This window comes from Ictalurus punctatus, unplaced genomic scaffold (genome assembly GCF_001660625.3).
Source record: "Ictalurus punctatus breed USDA103 unplaced genomic scaffold, Coco_2.0 Super-Scaffold_100, whole genome shotgun sequence".
In the NCBI taxonomy this organism is placed as follows: Eukaryota; Metazoa; Chordata; class Actinopteri; order Siluriformes; family Ictaluridae; genus Ictalurus; species Ictalurus punctatus.
In genome coordinates this window covers 175,465-180,853 of record NW_026521086.1, presented here as the reverse complement: position 1 = coordinate 180,853, position 5,389 = coordinate 175,465, and the positions used below count along the sequence as shown (strand labels likewise).

The window sequence follows — 5,389 nt, the reverse complement described above, 5'->3', positions numbered from 1 at the left end:
TCTTGCCCAGATGTCAGACACTAGTCGCAACAGTCACAGCCCACCACCTGTCTCCGAGTTCCAATGCGTCTTGATCGCCACGCCGATGAACAAGTATGCCTTGCACCATGATGCGCTATAGGCTTCGAGCTGGGACCTCGTGGCGCAACGGAAGTGCGTCTGACTCCAGATCAGAAGGTTCAAATCATGTCGGGGTCATTCAATGTGCTCTTTTTCACACAGACCCATGATTTTCTGCGCAGTCTAATAAGGATGCTGTTATATGGACTCCAATCTCTATGATGACCACCCATGTCTTGTCAACTTCATGCTAAAAGGTAACAAAGCTTAGGTAGCAACACTCTCACCTAGTAACCATTAGTAACTTGACAACCTGCTGAATGTTTACCCTTAGTTTGCCCATTTTGCTTGCTGAACAAAACATGCTGGAAAGAGGCACCTTAGATGGTTTCACTGGTCCTCTCAGAAGATATGGAGGGTACTACAACACCCAAACAGGGACTTGAACCCTGGACCCTCAGATTAAAAGTCTGATATATATATATATATATATATATATATATATATATATATATATATATATATATATATATATATATATATATATATATATATATATATATATATATATATATATATATATAATATATTTCATTAGAAAAAGTGCAGTACATTTTCATGGTACGGTCAGTACTGTTTATTTTTGTAATAAAGTGAACTTAATTTTCCACTGAGTGTTATATTTTCATTCAGTAGTAATCGGTTATTAGTAGGTGCTACCCGACTTGGTTATCGGCATCTGTAAGATCCACTGTCGATCAGCCTTTAAAATAGATTAATGTGTATGACATGATCTTCTTTAATTAATAACGAAATGCGCTTGTTGACAACTTGCTGTGGTGTAAGGGGAATAAAACACTTCAGAATGTGCAGTTCTACCTTAGGGTGATAACGGTCACTCCACTTCATTGGATCGTTGACTGTTTTCCTATAACCGTATGTTTATTCCTTACATAAATTAAACACAAAGCATGTAGGGGTTCTACATGCATGTAGTATTTGTACAATCAATAACCTATTAGAGTAATACATTGTGGTATATAAACTGAACTTTGTGTTTGATGTGTCTGCAGTGCCCAAAGCCCGTGGTGGTGGAAGTGCATGGCGTTTGTGTGGAAGCAGGTCTGTTGGGAGTGTTAAGTACCATCATCTCATACACTCACCACAACTCTGGGAAGTTCCATCCATATTGTTTGCTGTCACTTTTCCTGCAACGCTTTAACCATCAGAGAGTTATCTTTTACTGGGGCTTTTAGCTGCAGGAGACTGAATTACTAAGTTTTTTTTTTTGTGGATCTGATTTCTTCTTTCGCAGGAGTGGATCTAATCACAGCCTGTGATATTCGTCTGTGCACACAGGATGCCTGGTTTCAGGTGAAGGTATGAGGAACATTAACTTGCCATACATTGCTTGCTTACATGTTTACACCAAGATCTGTAAACAAGCTATTTTTGTCCATGTGATCATATATAGAGATAGTAAGTGATGAGAAGATAAGAATGGGCTGATTGTTCTGACTCGTACAAGCCCCTATGAAAGAGTTGACCACAAGGGGGCACACTCTGAACAATTATTTACATTTGCAGTTTGTTGAAGATTAAATAAACCACTGTGAGCATCAGATGTCTGGTTTTAATACAAAGTTTTATGATGAACTATTTTATGATATTACCATCTTGTCATTTATCAAAGAAGAGCTACAAAACCTGAAATTTGTTCATTTTTAGACAGAAAAATTCTGCAGTGTAGCTCTTCTAGTGGGCTTTCCCACTGGATGTTTAGTCCAACACAGAGCAGTTTGCATGAAAAGTTGGTAATGTGACCGTCGTAATGTGGACTGGGAAGTGCACTGCGGTACCGAACCCGAGACTACCTGTAGAAGGTGGTCCGAGTTCAGTTACAATGGAACTGTGAATGTGAATTGTCCCATGAATGTGAACGTAACTTGTATCCGGGTCTGCACTTTTTCAGGAAGTAGAGTAACCTGTGCTGAAGGCCTGTTGTGGTGATGACGTGTCATGACATGTTTTGGCCCAAATTTGCAGTGACTTTGAAAAAGTGGAAGCTCCTCTGAATATTGTGGAGTTTCTTGATTTTGCGTTAATTTCTGTGATCACAAAAAGGTGAAATTCTGGACTGACACATGGAAGATATGGAATGATAACAGAAGAATGTGACTTTGGGTTGTACCATGTATTTTTTTCATGTAGCTTTATTATTTAGTATAAATGAAGGCAAGTGTGTGTTCTGTCTCTTCATCTCTGCAGTCGTGTGTTCCCTGATAGTCCATGATTGCTGGAGCTCTGGAAATAGCAGGTGAGATTGCAGGCCGGAGTCGCCGTCGCTGTCCAAGGAACCAAAATCAACCTCCTCTACTCCTGAGACCACAGTGTGACTGAGAGCCTAGACTACATGGTAAGAACCTGCTTAAGACATGAAAAGCATTTTTAGCCTCAAGGTAGACCCATGCACACACAGTATGGCCACAAACACAAAGTAGAGCGGTCGAAATCTGAGATATCTCCTCTGCGTCTCCAGGCTACTTGGAACATGAACATGTTGCAGACACAGGATCTTATGAAGTCAGCGCAGGCAGCCCTGGAAAAGAAGAGTCCGAAAGACGTGCCCTTCTCCAAGCTTTAAAGGAGAAGATCCAGGGCTGTTGAAGCTGCGGTGGAACTGAGACATCATCATCCACATATCTTCAGTTCTCTTCTTGCTAAGTCTGTTTCTTTTTAGTCTTTTATTTTTAGACTGGTCAAAAGACTGATTAGTGGAAGTGAAATGATAGATGAACTTTTATTTACTTGCTTTATTATTTGCAGGTGCCTTGTACAGTAAGACAGGGTAACTAATACTCAAAAGCTTTTTTTGTGTGTTAACATGTACAGTAGATGGACATATTTTTTCTGGTGCTGTGACTGCAGAATGTAGTGCAGTTAACACATTAAATTTCCTTGGATGCTCACTTTTAACTCTAGGAGGTCACAGTTTGCCCAGACATCTTTTTTTAAATCCGTCAATCCGTCACCCACACGTCATTCTGGGGACGAAGAGGAGGAAGCTGGACAGATAAATTTATTTATTTATTTATCATTGCTGTGTTTCCTCAATCGAGTGCAGAAAGAAGAAAAACAACACAACTGATTTAAAATAAAAATATAGAAAATAATCTAATGTAAGATTCTGATCCGGTTTGCTTTCAGCAGGAAGGCTGTCCTCTTTCCTGTTGCTCTTTCTCTTCTATTAGTCCATTTGTCCAGTCTGAATCGGTTTTGATTCGTTCGAGACGATTCGGAGTCGAATAATTTTCTAGTGAGAGTCGCACACTTCCAAACGAACTAGACTGAGATGAGTATTTGATTCTCACTAGAAAGTGATTCGACTCTGAATAAACTCGAAATGAATCAGTCAACTGATTCAGACTCTATAAAAGGACTATGAGATGTGATTAAGATATATATTCCAATGTTTTGCTTTACAATTCCATTGTGTGTGTGTGTGTGTGTGTGTGTGTGTGCGTGCGCGCGCACGTGTGTTTTTCAGGGAGAACGAGAAACTCGGACACAACAGTACATCCTGACCATTGGTACTGTGTACACATCAACATACACACACACGTCTCCATGCTGGACATCTCAGGAGCTTTCACACAGTGCTAGGAATATCCCGGGACAGAGAAACGCACCTTCTAAGTGAGCGAGTTTAGCGTCAACCGGTGAAATTTGCTGTAGCGTGAACACTTTGCCTCTGTGAGCTTCACTCTCCGTAGGGTTCACTGTAATTAGACATAAAATGTACATAGATTATTTTTCATGCATTTAGGATTTCATGGTTTTTTTTTTTTTTTTTTTTTTTTTTTTTTTTTTTTTTTTACTCTTCGAGGAAAAGAAATGATCTTTCGAGGCAGCTTCTTCATCACTACCTGCTCCGTTTGACTCAAAATGTAACGACCGGTTCAAAAAGTCACGATGTCTTCAGTTCATGAGATTTTACTGTTGAATTTAAACAGGAAATGTGAAATATTTTTTCCCTTTGTTTCCTCTACTGTCTTTTTGCTGTGATCTTGAACACAGTTGTAATTTTAAAAAAAAAATAATAAAAAAAAATGATAATTCTAGTTCTCTCACTTTCCTTGTCCTAATTGTCCTGTATCTGTTAAATCCGTTTCATCTCTGGTCTTTCTGTCTGTATGAACACTTGTAGAAATGACTTCTAGTCCATATTTTTAAATGATTCGTGATTTTGAATTTAAATAAAGATATTCTTTAATTCTGTATTTGTCATTTAATTATCATTAGAAATCAGAAGATCAGATTAAAGCCATGGCTTCTTTACCTGCCGAAGCTGTAAAACTTTCAATAAACCAGTCAATAGATCAGCTGGATAAATGTAGATTTTTAATTTACTTATTAGATGTATTGATGGTGTTGATAGATTATTTGAAGATTTTTATTGATATTGAAACAATCATTCAGTTCAATATTGAAAAAACTTGATAAATAGTTGATTAAATAAATGTGGTGTAATGTACTGAGTCAAATATGAAAACTACAAATAAACAACATCTATTTATATCTGTGTATAATTAAAAACCTCTCTCAATACAAGAAATTCATATCCTAAATGTTGCAAGTGATTAATCTGATCATTTTATTCAGCTGTTTAATTATTACTTTCTAAATAATAAACAAATGAATGTTCTGGATTCATGAGGAATGTTTACATTTTGTGTCCAAACTCAAAAGTTTAAACAAAGTGTATATTTATGATAATAAAGCACAAAGAACGTGAAACCTCAAAACGTCTACAATCATCGATGAATTAAATATTAATTTAAAAAATTTAATTAATAAGAGTAAGATGAAGTATATTTTTAATTAAAATGTAATTAGGAGCACTTTAAAGTGGATTTGATTTAAAATAATGATAAAGCTGTTTTTTTATGTATTTGTATATCTTATCCTCTATCGTGTTTAAGAAGAAGAGAATAATGAAGCTTTTATGAAATAATATTTGGGTTTATTTTATTTTATTTTCTCCTCAAAGATTCAAATTTACGTCAACGTCCGTTACGTTGGTGACGTCACCACGAGCGCGAGAAGTCGAAGGTAGGAGCAGAAAGCGGTGTTAGTGTTAGTTCTGGCCCGTTTGGACCCAAACTAAAGTGAGTTTATTTGGTTCTGTGTAACCGAACCCGTTCTGTTTTTTGCTGTATTGTGTGTATGTGTGTAGTTAACAGTGTTAACACCTGTGTTTCAGGTGTATCAGTATGAAGCAGGCGGTGACGGCGCACTGATTCACTCTCGGAGCTCGGTTCACTAATGA

General features: G+C 37.2%; 1 long non-coding RNA gene across 1 annotated transcript; it reads left to right on the top strand.

The window, feature by feature from the left end:
- Nucleotides 1-730: 730 nt before the first annotated feature.
- LOC128629697 (uncharacterized) lies at nucleotides 731-2,766 on the top strand. Its single transcript, XR_008394074.1, has 3 exons — nucleotides 731-1,440; nucleotides 2,329-2,476; nucleotides 2,600-2,766. It is a non-coding gene; the product is annotated as an uncharacterized LOC128629697 (long non-coding RNA).
- Nucleotides 2,767-5,389: the final 2,623 nt, after the last annotated feature.